Source organism: Camelus ferus, chromosome 35 (assembly GCF_009834535.1).
Source record: "Camelus ferus isolate YT-003-E chromosome 35, BCGSAC_Cfer_1.0, whole genome shotgun sequence".
Taxonomy (NCBI): Eukaryota; Metazoa; Chordata; class Mammalia; order Artiodactyla; family Camelidae; genus Camelus; species Camelus ferus.
The window spans coordinates 2799334-2818431 of NC_045730.1; the positions used below are offsets into that span (position 1 = coordinate 2799334).

General features: G+C 45.3%; 1 long non-coding RNA gene and 1 pseudogene across 2 annotated transcripts; one reads left to right on the forward strand and one right to left on the reverse strand.

The window, feature by feature from the left end:
* Positions 1-3431: 3431 nt before the first annotated feature.
* On the reverse strand, positions 3432-12487 carry LOC106728692 (annotated as a pseudogene).
* A 1935-nt stretch (positions 12488-14422) lies between these two features.
* Positions 14423-18577, forward strand: LOC116661571. Of its 2 annotated transcripts, none has more exons than XR_004317517.1 (3): positions 14423-14786; positions 15105-15674; positions 18267-18577. It is a non-coding gene; the product is annotated as an uncharacterized LOC116661571 (long non-coding RNA). The 2 variants fall into 2 exon arrangements; XR_004317518.1 differs by having other exon boundaries at positions 18393-18577.
* The last annotated feature ends 521 nt before the right edge of the window (positions 18578-19098 follow it).

Here is a 19098-nt window from a genome sequence, read left to right on the forward strand (position 1 = left end):
CTCGGGGCTGCCCGCCCAGCCAGCTGCCTGTCCCCCGCCCCCAGGGCCGCCCAGTAATGCCGCACCCAGGCTGCCTTAGCCCTGACGTGTCCAGACTCTTCCAGAGCTGTTCACGCTCTCCCCTTCACCCAGACTATGCCCGGCCCCAGCTCTCCCTCCAGGCAGAACTTTAGTTGTCACTGAGTCTCTAGACTTGGGGTAGAGGACCCACTGTGGGAAGAGGCCAGGCAGTGCTCTGTCCCCTCCCGGGCTCTGCTCCTCCCCCTGGCCCCCAGCAACTCAGCTGTGGGTTCAGGGCTGGCTCTTGGGGTGGAAAGGTCTCACTGCAGGCTAGCGCCTTATAGTCCAGGAGTGTTGTGGGGGGGGGCAGCTTAGAATACTGCTTTCGAAGGAACAGAAATAAAAATGACACTGCGTACAGATACTGTGAGTGTTAATGGTCCTGGGGAGCAAGTATCTCCCTCGCTGGTGGCGGAAGGAAGAAATGTTGTAGCTGTTTGTGTGGTTTTTTTTTGGGGGGGGGGTTGTTTTTGTTTCTTGTTTGTTTTTTGCGTGTGTTGGGGAAAGTTCTGTTCTGGAACGTCCTGTGCACTGCAGGCCGGGGGCAGCACACACCCGTCCCTGCACGCATTTCCTGAGCAGCCGGGCTGAGCCCGCAGGGCGGTCGGAGCCCACGTGCCCTTGGGGCCCCAGAGGATGTTCAGGGGAAGGTCAGGGTCACAGGAAGCTCTGTCCCTACAGGCCCGAAGCGCTCTGTGGCCGGCCTAACTCAACTAAAAGCCACTGAACTAAACTTCCTGTAAATGTTTCCTTCCGGTTCCAGGTGTTTGATTTCGGATTATCAGAGGAGGACGTGACCGACCTGCTCGGCCTGGACCGGAGTGTCCGCTTGGCCGCGTTCCCCATGTAAACACCGCTCTTCCCCTCCTTGCAAAGCGGAGGGAGCGGCGTCGGCGCCCCAGGCTGGGCCCTGCACAGGCGTTTCCTAGGTACCTCTGGGGGCCAGTTAAACCTCCTCCTCGTCATTCTCCCCTGTCCGCGGACGGGCCACTTTGGAGGCCAATCTAAAGACTAAACCAGGCCACAAGGGAGTTCAAAACTACAGAAATGTATCTTTTTAATGCTTCTGTTGAAAACAATAACCCTTCTCTGCTTCTATTTTTGACTTGCTTTTCAGAGCTGGAAGTCACAAGGACTATCCCTTCAGAGCAGAGCGCTGAGGCCCGACTCGGCCCAGACGTCCTCTCCCAGGCGCAGGCAGCTCTGGCCGGGGGCGGGGTGGGGATGTGGGGGGTCCCGCCTGCAGCCGGAGTGCCCGGAGGAAGCCGGGAGCCGCTGCGGGCTGTTTTTTTTCTCCCTGGGGTTCATCTGGGCTTTTTGGTCTTATCCCCCTAATGCTCAGTAATCGTGCTGCTTGGTAACAGCAGTGCCAAACCCCAAGCCTGCCATGAAGTTCCAGCATTCGTTTTCATAGAATGGGGTGTGTTTCAGCCTAACCACTGGTTTTCATTGTCCCGACTAAACTGGTCCTGTTTCTATCCGCACTTCCTCCAGTCTGCTCAGGGCAGAATTTCGTCTTCAGGTTACACAATAAACGGTAGGAGGGCCTACAGCTGGAGGCACCTCCAAATTCTTTCGATGGTGGGTTAAAAGGAATCCAAAAGGGACATGGAGATGTGGAGCTGCTACCAATTTCCTAATTTCTCTTTTTAAAGTAAACTTTTATTTTGAGGTAATTGGAGATTCACATGCAGTTGAAAGAAACAATACAGAGAAACCCTTTGTTCCCTCTACTCAGTTTCCATCAATGTTATCATGTTACAAAACGGCAGCTCCATGACGCAACCAAGACAGTGACACTGACAAACTCCTGATCTCACTCAGGTCCCCCGGATTCGTGTTGCGAGCGTGTTTAGTTCTGTGTGATTCTGTCATGTGTGTTTCATGAACCCTTGGCCACTCAGGACACAGAACACCTCCATCACCCCGGGGTCCCTTTTATAACTCTTCCCCCTCTGCCGCCCCACTCCCTCCTTTAATTCCCCAGCTTTCTTGGGGTGCAATTGACAAACTCTGATTTTTAAGTGTACAACGTGATAATCTGATACATGTGCACATCGTGGAAGGATTCCCACAGTCAGATTAGTTAGCACCCATCGCCTCACGCAGTTCCCTTTTTCCTGTATGTGGTGAGAAGGCTTACGACTTACTTGAATAGAGGAGAGGTCGGATACTAGCACGGTAAATATAAAAGTCAGTTTTTAAAATTAGAGTCGTTATAAACCAGAAGTACTGTTCTCGCCGGCAGTTCCATCAATTCAGTCGGTTGGTGCCATTGAGAAGTGATCCCCGTAATCTGCTAATTAACACATCCGACTCCTCTCAGTTACCTTTTTTTCTTTTTGTTCATGTTTTGGTGAGACCCCTTAAGCGCTATTCTCTAAGCAAATTTCAGTTAGACAGTACAGTGTGATTACCTGTAGTCACCACGCCATTCATTAGGTCCTCAGGACAGCAAGTAAGTTGTAAGGAACATTGTATAACTGAAAACTGCCACCCTTTGACAAACATCTCCCCGCTTCCCCTACTCTGATGGCATGCATGTGAGATCTTTTCTTATTGTTCCACAGGCCCCAAGGCTCTGTTCCTTTAAAAAAAAAAAAATTTAGGTTCCTTTCTCTCTCTGGTTCCCACTGGATAATTTACATTGTTTCGTCTTCCAGCACACGAATTACTTCCTCTGTTCTTTCAAATCTATTGGATCAATTCACTGAGTTTTAAATTCTTATGAGTGTATTTTTCAGTTCTAAAATTTCCATATGGTTTTTCTTTATCTCTTCTATTTCTGTTGTGGGATTCTCCATGTCTTTGTTGAAGTGTTCTATTTTTGTTGTTGTTGTTTTTAGTTTGTCCCCAGTTACCTGTGATGGCTGGTTGAAACATTCTTATGATGGCTGCTTTAAACCCTCGGTCAGATAATTCTAATATGGCAGTCATCTTGGTGTAGGAATCTGTTGCTTGCTTTTTTTAAATTCAGTTTGATGCTTTTCTTATTTTTGGTATAATGAGTAATTTTTAATCAATATCTGGACATTTTGGGTATTGTTTATTCATTAAATTCTAGATCCCTTTGAAAAAAAATTTTAGACCCCTTTGAAAAGTCTTATAAAATTATATACTCAATGTGAATATACAACTCACATTGTGAATTCTGTGAATGTGGTAAATTCACAGAACAAAAGTAAAGAACACGGAACTACAGACAGGTGAAGAGCTAGACTTGGAAAATTTGGAAAATACACCGCGGTTAGCTTTTTCTGAGGGATCCTGGTCACCTGTGATCACTTCCAGGGCTGTCAGCATTTCAGTCTCAGTTACACAGGGGGAAAAAAAAGACAGATAAACAAAAAAAAAGGCCAAATAGCAGTAGATGAGATTGTTCAAACTGTATCTTTACTTTGAGGGGAAAAGACTGGGTTTGGAAACTTTTATTTCCTGATCCAGGGACTCCAGCCTTATCGTGACTGATAAGACCAAGTGACGTGGGATGAAGCAGGTGTGTTCTCGTCCTTGAGAGGTCCTCCATCATCAGCCAAAATCCAAGAACGCTGGCCCAGCCACAGACACTGTCGTTAACAGTCATCATGAGATGGATGAGTTGGATGATGAGAATATCAAAAAAGGTATCTAAAGGGAGAGCCTTAGTCAGGTTTCAGGGCTGGGTAAAGAGTGGTTCCTTTTAACTAGCTTAAGTATGAAAATTAATGTAATTTCCTTTTTGGACAAGTACAAACCCAACTGGTTTTATAAAAACCGTGTACAATTGCATTACAGTATAACGAACACATTGTAGGAAATAAATACACTTACATGTACTTGGGCACACATGCAAAACACAAACCAGTATATGCCGTGTTTGTAGGTATATGATTCTACAACTCAGGGACATAGACTACTTGTGTTGACTTTATAAACTGCCAAGAGGGCAGAAATGAATTCTGCTCCTTTTACCACAGTGCCAGTTTGTGGTGTAATACAAAAATTAACAAATATTTCAAGGTGATGACGAGGAAGGTGATAAAAATCTCTCTCTTGTTCAGTGTCTTTCATGCACTCAGACATAATTTATCTATGACTTTACTGGATGAAAAATATATATTGGATCTAAAGATGGACAGAAGGATTTTAATGTAAGTCATTTCAACAGGGGCTTCCGTTTAGCAAGAGAGGTAAACTCTGTTTTCAAAGTACATTGATTTTTGTTTAGACCAGTGAGTAGGACAAAGAAGAGAGAAAAGAGATTTGAAAAATTGGTGCAAAGGATGTCGTACTGACAGATCCTGGAGTTTCAGCAGAGGAAGGGCAGAAGAACGGGGGGAGACAGTGGTACGAGGGCTTGAAGGAAATATGTTTTCAGCCACTTTCCTAAAAGAAGAGGCAAGAGAAGACTCTGCCCTTTGTGGACTAGAATAAACGGAATCCCTTCGCTGTCCGGCTGCGCAGCGCCTACTTACGGCTCATCATCCATGTAGTGCATGTCCCTGTTTAGGCCGTCCAGCCTCTCCATGTCCTCGGGAGTCAACTGAAAATCAAAAACCTACCAGAAATGTGAGAAGATCAAATCAATTTCCAGAGGCAATGACTGCACACCCCCCTCCCCTCCACACACACAGACACACAACTGTATGTAGGAATTCATGAAGGTTTCATGAGACAGTTGTCTTAAACCTGGGGTTCATCCCCTGGCAAAAGTCATGGGCATTCATCCACCAGAGCGTTGACACTGGCAGTTCAGATGGCCCTCAGAGACTTTCACTGAGTGCCCGTGGCCGTGGCGAAGCAACCCTAGGGATTCTGGAGCCCAGATCTCATCTCATCTGACTCCATCATTTTGCAGCTGAGAAATCAAGGGATGATTTACTGAGGGCCGTATGGTTGAGTGAAAACTGGGATTCAGACTCAAGCTTGATCCTCTGTTGGCTGTTCTTTCCAATCACCATGCCCCCCCCCCTTGCAGGAGGTGGAGGACAGAACAGTTAAACACAGCACACAGCTGCAGAGAGCACACAGGCAGATAAGCTTGGCCCATATGCACATTGAGAGCCTCCCAAATAACCCCCACCAGGGGGAAGCAGTGTGCCTCTGTCCGTCCCTCGCCGCCCGCAACCCTGCCGTTTGTATACCTGGAAGTTCTCTTTCATTCTCTCCTCATTGAAGCTCTTGGCCAGGGCCACCACCCCCCCCCATCCACCCCCCCGCTGAAGCTGGTAGCGCAGGGCGACCTGGGCCGGAGTTCGCCCGTGCTTTTCCGCGATGGCGCCGAGGACCGGATCCTGCAGGAGAGCTGGGTGGTTCTTCTTCACCCTGGGAGGGAGGCAGCCCTGCTCTGTGTCCGATACTAGTCACTTCCACCTGGGACAGTGCGTTCAGGCTGGGCATGGCCAAACCTCTAGAGTCTTCCTTAAGACCCTCGGGCTGTCTTAATATCTCTTTTGCTTCTTTTGGTAAATCCAAAGAATAAATACAAAAGAAAGCAAGGTGGAATGGGGAAATTGGGCATTTTTTTTCATTTTTTAAACATTTCAGAGAAACTCAGTAAAAGATTAAGTCAAGAAGACAAAATTGCCCAAAGACCCAGTCACCATCATAATAAACAAGAAGTTTGTAAGAATTTGCTATTTCAAAAAATGCTTTCCACTAATTCTCTGTTTTGTTCTTTTTTGTTTGCTTGTTTGTTTTTCCCATGGAAAACCCTCTTGTTTATTTGATTAAACAAAAATGAAATAAGCAGCATAGGAACAACTTTAAAGTCCAAAGAGACACCAACTCTGTTTCAAGCCTGAGGAAGCTGATACTCCATCTCCTTGCTGCCCTGCCCAGCCTCCTCTGTGGTCCACGTCAGTACGTGCAGAAGCCTGTCAGCTAACACAGGGGGTTTTCAACGCTTTTTCATTGGTTCTTCACCTGCTCATTGCCTGTCACACCTGAGGCCGGCAGTGCATCATTTAAGATTTAAAGGTAAAAATTCTCAGTTTTGTTCTTAAGTGCTAAAAGGCACACATCTACATTCCTCTTGAAGAAACTAAACCTTAACAGAAATTGTTCTTTGTCTCATATCCCTCAACTGTTAAGTGTCAGAACCGTGCCTTGGAGTCACCTTGTCACTCTTAAAAGCCAAAGCGTTTGTACTGGACGAACGTTTTAATCAGTCACTTGATTAGTCAATAATGGTTTGTTGAATCCCTACAATGTGGGCTAGGGGAAGGGTCTGCAGAGGTGGATGGTCACTGCTGACTATCCTTAACTTCCCCCAGACAGTAGAGAGGTGGCTCTGGAAGGCAGGGTCTAGGAACAGAGTACCTTTCTAGAGATCATTACCATGCCTTCCTCGAGTCAGACCCCAAAGGGGCGTAAGCAACAAGAAGAATGTCCTTGGATGTGCAGAACTCCAGCAGTTTGCTCTGGTTGAGGTAAGGGTGACATTCCACCTGGAAGTTGCCAAGCAGAAGTCGGTTTACAGGACCGGCAGGACCACCAACACCAGATTTACGAGGAACGCAGTCCCATGTTCACGGTGTCAGAAATACTTAGGAAAACCCGCAACACGGGCCAGCACGGCCCTTCACCCGCAGGGGCGCCCGTGCAGCTCCCGGAGCTTGCCTTTGGACGACAGCCCCGTGGCGGCAGAGCGGAATGAACGGATGAGCTCAGGGCTCGCAGAGGACAAGTGACATGGGAACAGAAATGAATAAATAAGAATTAAAAAGTGGTGCAGCCTTTAGAACCATCTTCAGTAACTTAAAATACATTCTGTTCTCTTGAAGCAGCTAATGTCCAAAGGCACAGGAACGAGAAGGGCGTGTCACTGCTGACTTTGCGGAAATGAGGAGAAAAGAAGCTGGAGAGGAGGGGGGAGAGGTGGGGGCAGATTGATGGGGCTCACCTGGTTGCAGACAGGCTTGTGCTTGACCCTGGCTTGTTCAGGATCTTCTCCAGCTGCTCGTGGTTAAAGTTGGACACACCGATGGACTTGGCCAGTCCTGCGTCCTTACACTTCTCCATGGCCTCAGGAGGAAAGGGTAGTGAGGAGTGATCTGTGTAGCTGCCTCGAGAAGCATAATCAAAGGTAGGGTGCTGGGTGGGGCCGGAATGAGAGAGACTGAGACAGAGCAGGAGAGAGAAAGTCTTCAAAGGTGCAGATGTCAATAAATAAGACAGGAATTGGCCAATAGGAGGAGAGTGAAAAAATAAGATCGTTTTTTAAACAGCTAAGATAGAGTAAGAAAGGAATGCAGGTGGCCAGGGCAGGGCTGAGAGAGCCAGTACAATCTTTAGCTAAACACCTAGAAAAATCTGATTGAACAACAGCAAAACGAGCCAAGAGGGCAGGAGGTGCGGTCAGGTGCAGTCTGGGAGACAGGAGGGGGCCACGCCGCCTCCCAGACCACTGGTTCTGTTTTCTCTTCGACCTCACCTCCCAGGCTCACTCTGCTCCGGCCACACAAGCCCCTTCGCTGGTTTTGAACGTGGTAGGCTCTCTCCTGCCTTTAATCTCTGCCTCGGCTTCTCTGTGCCTGCGTCACTCTTCCCCTGGTAACCACAGAGCTGATTCCTCATCCCCTGCAAGGCTTTGCTCAGATGCCACCTTCCCAAAGGGGCCTGCTCTGCCCATTTTTATTTTTTTTAGTTGCTTCTCTGCGCCCTAACCCTCACCCCCTCCACACCCACCACTCTCAGTCCCCTTAATCAGCTTTGCTTTCCCGTATCCCCGCCTGCACCTCTTCCCGCCAACAGCACCAACCAATCTATGGGGCCAGAGAGCCTGGTTTCGTTCATGGGTGTAGCCTGAGCGCTTAGAAGTACTCAGCACTGAGTACGTCACAGGCACTCAATAACTACTTACTGAATTACTAAATGAATAAAATGTGAAACCAAGACAGAGGCACATTTGGGGACTTGCCCAAGTCTACACAAGGGGCAGAGTCGGACCACATCCACCTTTCCTGAGTTCTTGTCTGTCCTCTCTCCCCCAGGGTGCAGAGACATGGCCTCTTCAGAGCTGCACTCACCTCCCACGTGGCACAGAGATCCACGGGGTCAGAAATGATTTTTCCATGTGTGTCCCTTGGGAAGAAGTCCTCCCCGGGCTGGGAGACAGGAAAGAATAAGAGACTGGATCAAGCTCCGTCTGGCCTCAGCCAAGCTGTTCCGAGCCTGCAGACCCTGAGGCCAATGGAACAATCTGTCACTGATCCTGAAAGGAGCTGTAAGGTTAGGCCACCGGGAAAGGTAGTACAGTGGGAAAGTACACTTCCAAGAAATGTTTTTAACTGCTGAAGGGTTAATAAATACTGTTGTGCCAAGGGCATCTCGAAACACCCAAGGCCCCAAGCTAGTGAGAGCCCAGAGGGCTGCCACGGCTGGGCGGGCTCCTTGGTCCTGGACCCTGCGGCATAAGGCCTTCTCACCTCTGCTCTCCACCTGGAGATGGGGGGCGTATACAAGAGCAGCCTGTCAGCACCTCAAGGGCTGAGTCTCATCCTCACTAAAATTTTCTGTGCCTTCACTGGTCTCCAAGTCAGGACGTTCCCCAGACACCAGTGGGCATGAGGCTGAAATTCATAGAGCACGGGGCCTTGAAAGTGTAGACAGGCGCCCACAAGATCGAGGCAAACACGCTGAGACCATTAAACCCTTGTCAGTCTGGGGCTGGCATAGTAAACTGGGGTGGGGACAGTTGCAGGGAAAAAAAAAAAAAACAAATCAAAGTATTATATATGTTTCTTCCCACTTTCACAAACTGCATCCTCCTTCTGTTTAGCTGCCAGTGTTTAGGTTGTAGCCAAAGTACAGTAACTTTCGCTAACCTTCAAGGCTATCAGCTAATGAATAAGATGAAGACCCACGTAGCTCAGCTGGAGTTTCCTCAGTGACCTTTGCGGGCCAGTTTGGGCCAACTCTGGGCGGAAGAAGGGGCCCCACACCTGCAGTGGTTGAAAGAGAAGTGGGGCGGGGTTTCGTATTTAGGAGTCTTTAGGAGAGGTTTAATACACCCACCACCAAAAACCCGCTCGTGGTCATTGGAAAGTGACAAGTCATCCCGCGAAGCCCAGATTCTTTGTCATCATAGCTCATTCTCATACTGAATTCCGTAGAAAATAAAAATATGGTCTTACAAAGACATTTTCAAAACTCAGAATACAAAGGAATTATTTGGTTTGCTTGTGCAAAATATATCCATGGCTTCTCCCTCAACCGTTGTAAATCACAGTATCTGGAGGCTGGGCTGGGAAACCGCACTTCAGACGAGCACTTCAGACGAGCACTTCAAGTGATTGTGATTCTGGAAATTCTCTCTTGACTGTATTAAGAGGTTGTTTTTTGTTTTTTTTTTTTCCAAAGAAAGGCCCATTAGGAACTTTCTAGGGGGTGGCATTTTAGTCACTTCATTTTAAGGAGAAATAGCCTAAGGAAAATCCATCAAAATTCCTAAAGGTAAAGAAATAAAAGGATCCCATGAGAAGAGGCTTAAAAGATGGGAGTTGAGAGGGTGAGAGCTGTAGGGACACCACATCTAAACACAGCCATGCGGATTCAAATTCTGGAGCTAGAAGGAAGAAAGAGGAGTAGGGAGAATAAACTAGGAGTTTAGGATTCACATATACACACACTACTATGTGTAAAATAAACAACAAAGACCTACTATACAGCACAGGAAAATGTATTTGATATATTGCAATAACTTACAATGGAAAAGAATCTGAAAAAATGCATATGTGTGTGTGTGTGTGTGTGTGTGTGTGTATAACTGAATCACTTTGCTGTACGCCTAAAACTAACACAACATTGTAAATCAACTATACTTCAATTTAAAAAAAGGAATACTCAGCAGGGAGGGTACAGCTCAAGTGGCAGAGCGCATGCTTAGCATGCACGAGGTCCTGGGTTCAATCCCCAGCATCTCCACTGAAAAACCAAATAAATACATAAGCCTAATTACCTCCCCCTGCAAAAAAAATAAAAAAATAAAAAAAGGAATACCCATTTACAGACCTGCATAGGGGTCATGATCATGAGCATCAGCTCTCTCCATGGGCTACTCGACCCCAAATTCAAATGATTGCTAGCAGCAGTCAATTCAATGAACACGATGGGAAAAAAATCTTGGGTTCCCTTATCCAACCTGACTTAAATACCAAGTTCTTTAATTTGTTTCAAATATGGTATCAGTGGATGTAAAGAATATTAGTAGACAGTGGTTCTAGAGTTTTAAAAATACATTAAAAATACTTTTATAAACATGAATAATATCCTCAAATCAGTTTCATGGTATTATTTTTCCTGCATCACAGGAAAGAGAAATAAATGTCTATTGACAATGCTGTAGGTTGAGATACAAGGACTAAGGCTCAAAGAGGTAAAAAGACTTTTTTCTTGGTTAAGAAATTTCCCAAAGTCAAATATATAGAATATTAAAGAACTAACATTTGATCTTAGTTTCCAAAAGCCAACAACTTCTGACTAAATAGCTGTGCTTCCCAGTACAGCTAAGAAGGATTGAGTCACTTCATCAAAACTTGAGTATGACAGAGTCAGAAAGACCAAATCCACCCCCTGACTTTCAAAACGCATGATAATAAAAACAGCTAGCATATTGAGCATTTAAAATATGTTAAATACTTTTCTGAAAGTTTTACATGTATTTTTTGAAGTAATACTCATAAAAATCATGTGAGGCAACTATTATCTTCATTTTACAGCTTGGGAAACTGAGGTACAGAGTTTAGTTTGTCCAAGGTCACATGTTTAGTGAGCGGCAGGACCTGGATTCAAATGCACAGAAGCCACACCCCTAGCCAGCTGTTCCAAACCAGCCTTGTCATAGTTCAAGAGTGAATGGAAATCAAACCAATGAGAAGAGAAATCCCCCAAGAGTCTATTCAGCGAAGAGCGAGCTTCCCACAGATACACATGCAACTACCCACAGCACCTTCGTGGTGTAGAATATGTCATCCCTCTTCACAGTGCCATCTGCCATCTTCTCCTGGATGGCCCTTCCAATCTCTTCTTCATTTTGGTACAAGTACGCTGAGTCAATATGGCGGTAGCCTGCATCAATTGCTCTCTTGACGGCCATTTCTACCTCGCCCTTAGCAAGCTGGAAGAGCATAAAAAGATAAAGTCCTGCTTGATTCAGGAACAGGTGACCAGTTCCATTAGAAGAGCTGTCCAGTAGAAGCCACTGTTTTCCTCAGGACTTGCAATGACAAAGCTTCACATTGGCTTATAACCAGTGGTGAGTCTTTAACAACTGACTGAAAAAAAGGTGCCCTGATTTGTAGTATCTGCCAATTTCTATGGTGGAAATACTCCCACCATGCCTAATTTCAAGCTACTGATGTTGGGGAAAGATGCTTATAGTTGAATCTCTGAGCCCATAAGCTGGTCCCAGCACACCACTAGGCTTAACTCTCTATTTCTGGATTTACACTATCTACATGACCTATAGATTTATACAATTTCTAAATTAAGTCACTCTCCAAGAGATTCTTAGACTGGTTTCAACCCAGAACTCCAGTGCTAAACATTATCAATGCAATGAAGGTATAATTTCAGGTAGAATAAATTAGTGATTTACCGATGCAAACTCAGAGAACACTTCAAACAGCATTTGACCCTTGGACAAGCAGCAGCAGAACCACTTGATGGCTCGTCAGAAACGTGGATTTGTGAGCCTTATATCCCAGATCTACTGAATCAGAACCTCTGTGGGCAGAGCCCCCCAGTCTGCACTTTCAACAAGGTTCTCAGATGTATGTCTGCCTGTTAAAAGTTGAAAAGCACTGACACTGCACAAAATAACCTACTCTGGAGAGAGGCGTGTTACAGATGAAGACAGTGAGGTCCACCTGGACTCCCCAAAGTCCCTCAGTGGCTGGTTCTGACCAGGACCCAAGTCTGCTACCCACCCCACCTCCAATAATGCCTCTATGGTTACCTTAGACGGAGCAGAAGTGCCCAACCCCAGCATCGGCATGAAGTGTCCATCATTCATCTTTAAGGAAAAAAGCCTCATTTGACTCATCTTCTCTCACTGCTCTGGCTAAACAAATACTGATTTTCTTCTTCTCAAGGAGAAATCTGCGGAAGGAAGAAAATCGTACAATTGTTATTTTTTTTTTAGCAGCTTTAATGAGACACAATTCACGCATCGTAAAATCACCCCCTTTAGAATATACGATTCCGTGGCTTTCAGTATACTCATAGAGCTGTTACCACTACCAACTTTAGAACGTTCTCATCACCCCCAAAGCAGCCCCACAATCATTGGAAACAAGCCCCCACCCTTCGTCCCCTCCCGCTCCTGGCAGCTGCGTCCTGTCTCTGTAGATTTGCACATTCTAGACGTTTGATGTAAATGCCTTCATACAAACGCAGCATTGTCTGCCTGCCCTCTCTCACTAGCATAATGTTTCCAAGGTTTGTCCACGTTCAAGTACGCATCCGTACTTCATTCCATCTTATGGCTAAATAATATCCTGTCATTTTGGGTGTGCCACACTTTATTTATATAATCGTCTGCATTTTTATAATTCATAAACATTCGGCTTTTCCCACTTTGGGGCTATTATGAGTCATTCTTTTATAAACATTCATGTACAAGTCTTTGTGTAGACACACATTTTTAATCCTCTTGGGTACACCCCTCGGAGTGAAACCACTGGGTCAAATGGCAAATCCACATTGAACATTCTGAGGAATTGCCAGATGTGTTCCTGGCAGAGAGACAAACACACAGCTCTAGTTGTAACAGCTAGATGGCACTACATCCATCAGAGTTTCAAGGCAGGTAAAACTAGGTCTCTGGCCAGCCCCAGAGAAGACGGAGCACTGGACGCATGGACCAGTTCTCTCCCCTAAGAACAGGGAGAGCTAGGAGCGGGGGCTTTTTAACAGCTCACTCTGTGCTGAGCAGGGGGAAGGATCTAGGGTGCCTGGCAATTCTCACCGCCGTCTCTGTCTCCGCTGGGTGGCCGGATGGTGCGGAAGATCATCATAGCAAGACTGACCTGTCTGCAGATTAAGCTCAGTTTCCTAAGCGCAGCAAGAACAGCGATGGATCCTATATGCTTTTTTTCAGGCTCCTTTGCTGGACCTTTTCATGAAGAATCTTAGATTGGACCCTTAAAACTCTCTTGAGGCTAGGACGTCAAGCCAAAAATTCACCATAACTTTGCCTGCTACACCTATAATGCTGGGTTAATTTCTCTCTTCTTGAAGTCCCCAAAATATCCTGAGATTTCTGGGTCTGCCAAGAAGTGACAGTCTTTATTCACCTGGCAAAACTCCTGGGAACCCTGCAAACAAGGAGCCAGGCTAATTTTTTTCAAGGGACTTTATTGGCTCCATAAAGTCACCCTTGGCTCCTTAAAGGCGTCTGTCGCATCCTAGTCTATACACGTGTCTCTCAAATACGACATTCCAGCCAAAGCCTTGGTAATATAACCAATGTTTTTTAATTATGCCTTATTACAAATATAGATTCTTACTGAACCCATGCAAATGACTATATTACCATGAAAATTAAAATATTCACTAAGAGTTTCTGAATTCTAGAGGGGCCAGGTAAGCAGAAAAAGATAAAGGTTTCATTCTTGTTCACAAAGATACATTTTGCTAAATTTCTGTAAGTCATAGAGAAAAGATTTCTCCAAATCTGGAAAAAACAACAACAACATATTAAAGAACCAGCAAACAGTCCCCCAAGTTATAATCACCCTCATCAGTTCACATAGTTAATTCTTACTGGTCTTGATCTTTTGTTAGCAGCTGTATGGAGCCATCAGTTGTCTGCACTGGAGTTCTGCGATTCCTTACCCATTTCAGCCGCGTGCTCTGAAAGCTACCAGAAGCCTGCATTCTAGTGCACTTGTTAAGGGTCCGTTCCGCGAAGCTCTCTGTCTCTGCTAAGGGTGCCTGTCACACTTCTGACGCAGAGAGGGAAGCTTTCACTGGGGAGATTTATTTCCTGCTTTTAGGGGGACCAAGGAGGGTCAGAGTGTCCTTGTTGCATTGACTGTTTCTTAAGTAACTTCAGTTAAAAATAATCAACATGCCAACATATGACATATTGGGGGGGGGGGACACATTCTGCTCCTCTTCGCCTCAGTGAACCTCCCAGCCTGTGCCAGCCCTGAAGTATTCAGATTCCTAAAATGCCTCCTTCTCAGCCCTCACGCTGCTGACTCCCTCTGTTTAGATCCCCACGTCCTTCCACTTTGACCTCTGATGTTGGCCCTAACTGCCTAGAAATGCTTCTACCTCCGACTTACTGAGTTTAGAAATTCTCCAGAGACCTTTAAACGTTCACAAAGCCAGCCCAGCTACTGGTATCTTCCTTTTGTTCCAAAGGTCACTCTCGGGATTGCAGACAGAGGAAACGCCCGTTGGGGTTCTGTGGACTTCGCTCCAGGCCTCCTCGATTCGGCCTCTCTGCACGCCTCCTCATGGGGCGTGTTCTCAACGTTCTGTACGCGCGGGTTCCTGCTCGCCTGCTTATTCCTCCACTTGACTTTGCTGCCCTTTAAAGAACATCCTTAATCAAGTAACTGTCACCCTAGTACAACAGCCTAGGAGAAATAGGCAAATGCTTAGAATCACGCAAACTTCCAGGGCTGAATCACAAAACATAGAAAATCTGAATAGACTGGCCACCAGTAAAGAGACTGAAACAGCAGCCAAGAACCTCCCAAGAAACAGAAGTCCAGGACCAGACCGCTTCACAGGTGGTTCCAGCAAACATTCAAAGAACACTTGACCCCTCCACTTCTCAAAGCCTCACAAAATATTGAAAAGGCGTGAACACTCCCTTACTCATTTCACGAGGCCAACATCACCCGGATACCAAACCAGACAAAGACCACACAAAAGCACTTTTCGTTGTGTTGAAGTTTCCTTTGCTGTGCAGAAGCTGTTTAGTTTGATGTGGGCCTATGTGCATATTTTTGCTTTAGTTCCCTTGCCTAAGGAGGAATATCCAGAAAAACTATTGCTCAGAGTGATGGCAGAGAGCATACTGCTGATGTTTCTTTTTATGGTTTCAGGTCTTGAGTTCAAGTCTTTAACTGATCTTGAGTTGATTTTTGTGATGATGTGAAATACTGGACTCGGTTCTTTTTTTTTTTTTTTCCGGTATGTGGCTATCCAGTTTTCCCAGCACCATTTATTGAAGAGACTATTCTTTCTGGTTTGTATGCTCTTTGCTCCTTTATTGCAAATTAATTGTCCATCAGAGATATTGACCTATAATTTTTTTGTGTGTTTCCATGGGATCTTGTTGGCAAAGACTGTTTTTGACAGCTTCCGTTCCACAGAGAAAAATACAGAAATTATCACTGTGCTAAGAGTTCTGCCCCAGTTGGCTCAGCTCTACAGCTACCAGACTATCCTTCAGTCGACCTCGGGTGTCGGTGCCGTCCATAGGCCTGCCAGCTCAGCCTTCATCTCTGGACCTTCCTAGATTCCCATGCAATTTCTCTTCACTTCTACGGTACTGCACATCGGCATGGAATGAAAGGCTGACTTTGCTCTGCAGGTTATGAAAGAATTTTGGCATCTCTAAACATGCAGGCAGGGAATGTCTAGACTCTGAGAGCTGCCGCGAAGCTGCAGAGGTAAGTAGGTCAATTCACAGGTGTGGACGGTCCCTCGAGGTTTGGTTCCACTTTCCTCATGATGGAAACATCCTTCTGAAAACCAGTTTCTCCAAAACTACTCCACACAGTCTCATGTGAACTAACCTGACAACCTCCAAACCTCCTTCGCCCAGTCAAAGGCGACTGCCAGAGAACGGCCATATTTCCCAGTCCAGTTCCCCCGCGTAGACCTCAGAACTATTAGCAACACGGACGGCTTGACTGCAGGAGCATCAGATCCCTTAACAGTGGTGTTAGGAGACAGCCACAGAACCTGACTCTTCACAGGGACTCCAAAAAACTCATTTTTCATTAAAGGGAATAAACTGTTAGAAGGAATAAAAATTGGACCACGCATTATTAATTTTCCATAACAGACTATTTTTAGAGTAGTTTTAGATGGACAGGAAAGCTGCACGAAGTTCTGAGAGTTCCCGGACTTCCTCTCCCCGCCCCCACTTTGCCCTGTTTTTGGCATTTTGCTTTAACTGTGGGTCATTCGTTACAACTGATGAGCCAATATTTTTACCTTACTGGGAACCAAGGGCCATAGATCGCATGAGGGTTCACGCTTTTTGTTGTACAGCAGCCTTGTGCATGTGGACATGTATCACCGTTACTGTACACATAATACAGAATAGCTTCGCCTCCCTGAAAACCCGTGTGCTCCACTTCCCAGCCTCCCTTCCCCTCTCCCTGCAAACCCCTGGCAACACTGATCTTTTACGGTATCTACATTTTTGCACTTTCCAGTTGGAAACAGAGCGTAGACAGCCTTTTAAGATGGGCTTTTTAAACTTAGCAAATGCATTAATGGTTCCTCTGAGTCTTTCCATGTTTTGATAGTTTATTACTTCTTAACACTGATTGAGATTCCACGTTGTGGATAGAATTATGGAACCATATCTGATGAACCTATGTGCACAACTTGGCAGTTATTAAAATCTGGCATAAACATCCGTGTGTATGGCTTTGTGTGGACAAAAGTTTTCCACTTATTTGGGTAAATACCAAAAGGCACAGTTGCTGGCTCATATGGTTAGAGAATTTTTAGTTTTTTAAAAACCACAAACTGTCGTCCAAAGTGGCTGCACCATTTTGCATTCCCACCAGTAATGAATGAAGTTCCTGCTGCTCCACACCCTTGTCAGCATTTGCTTTCATCGCTGTTTCGGATTTCAGCCATTCTAGTAGGTGTGTGAGAGAATCGATCATACGGTTGTTTTTTGTTTTTGGGGTTTTTTTCCGTAACATGCAAACCCATAGTGGCAAATGATGTTGAGCAACTTCTCGTACGCATGTTTGCCATCTGTGTATCTTCTTCGGTAAAGTGTCTCTGAGTATTTCTTTCTGTTTTCTAGAGGAGAAAAGTAAGACTCAAAGTTCCAGTACCAGCCCCTTGTCACACAAATAAATACTCTAAAGACGACATTGGAAGGCAAACTCTCTGCCTCCCACGCTAGTGACAAGTTGTCCACTAGTCCCTCGATGTCGAGTATTGAAGATTATGTTTCAATCAAAATACAGTAACAAGGACCAAGAATTGAGACCTTACCCTGTAACATTGTAGCTTACCCTGTGAAGGAAAAGCCGGGCTGGGCCTACTCGTAAATCTAAGTTTAACAAGGGTCAGATCACTAATCTGCGTTCTGCTGGGCTAACTCATATATCTAAGTTAGTAAGTGTCGGTTTGCTGATTCCCTGCTCATGGTTTTTTTTTGCTAGCCAGCTGGATTTTCAGAGAAACATGTCTGGCCTTGGAGTGTCGGTTTGCTGCCTCCCTGCCTCTGCTTTGTGATGATGATGCTGCTAAAGCTGTTCCATGCCTATTGGTCGAATACTCCAAGCTTGTAATGAACCCTATAAAACCTCATGCGCACGTCTTGGAGGTGCTCAGAGCCTCGGAGCGGAAGCCTCTCTGAGCCCGCCGGCGTAATACATCTGAGTACTCCTGCCCTCCAAGTGATGCTTGTTTCCTGGCTGGCCTGTCTTTCCATAACAATTCCTTCAAACGATATTTTATTTTCTATTTTAGATACTTTCCCAAGGGTACAAGGTAAGACACAGGGGGAGTATTTCTCGCCGGGCACCCAGCAGGCTTCCCCACAGCAGAAAAGCAATTCTCTCCTATCATTTTTCAATTACTTCATATGCAGGACTTTTTACCTCAAATATTTCTCTGGATTATGTCTTGGAGGGAGAAAAGATTTCTTGAGCTGATGAAATATGCAGAGAAACCACTCCCCTTGCCATCACCCTTAAAGCCAAGCAGCTAACAGTCTCCTGACAGCTGAGTTCCACCTCTTCTGCTAAGCTGCGAAAGAGACAGAATCTGGGGGGGCAGAAACCCAGAATGATCTGGAGGTGACCACAGTTTCAGAACAGGATGCAGAGTGAAGACTGAGTACTTTCTCCCTAGTCACAAGGAATGGTTCTAGGCTGGTTAGGCGAAGCAAGGGGGCCTCCCAGAGTCACCCAGGAACTCGGTGAATTTACAATCCAGGTTGTTTCCACTCATGTTACCTCTGTTTTAAATCCTCAACCCTAAGATCACTATTGTTACCTCCTCAGGTGCAAAGGTGCCAAATCCCAGCACAGGAATGAAGCGGCCGTCAGTAAGTTCCCGACGCTGATGTTTGGGATCCATTGCCTGTGGCTCCTCTAAGTGGACTCTGACTTTTCCTTCTTCACTCACAGGTTATAAATAGCAGGAAGGTACCACCCCAACTGCACGGCCCAAATGTTAGAAAACACACTGTAGGAGGAGCAGGTTGAAGCAACAGCCATGGAAGAAGAAGATACTGGAAACCAGTTAACTTCTCTGTACTTTAATCAACGTAGTCTTAAGTAAATTATTATATAATAATAAAAAATACATTAATTTCTTGCACAATTTAACTCATATTTTTAAGGAGTAAATTTAGAATTACGGATACACTTACATTGTCGTAAATTATTACAGGAGATTGCTGAACAATTAAAGAGCATATGTTAGACTAGACACCTCCACATACCAATATCCTTTTTGTTTTTAAAAGTATCTTGATCTTCTGGATGATGTATCATCTGAAACATTTAGCTGTCCTAACCACACACACGTACAACACACACACTATCACACACACACGATCACATAATTTAAAGGAGTGGTTAATAAGCATTTTTCAAAATGTTAACACTTAGTAAAGAATTAAACCTTCAATTTGAAAGAAAATTTGCCTTTTTACCTTTTCCAATAGCAAAATAATTTTTATTTCTTTTTCTTTGCTTTTTAATAAGCATATCCAGTCCTGACAAGAGTGCAGTCCTGAAAAGGGTAACAAAAAAAGGCATTCTGGAAAGGTGCTTACTGAGGTTACTCATTAATTCTTCTGGTTATCATGCGCGGGGCCCAGGAGGAACC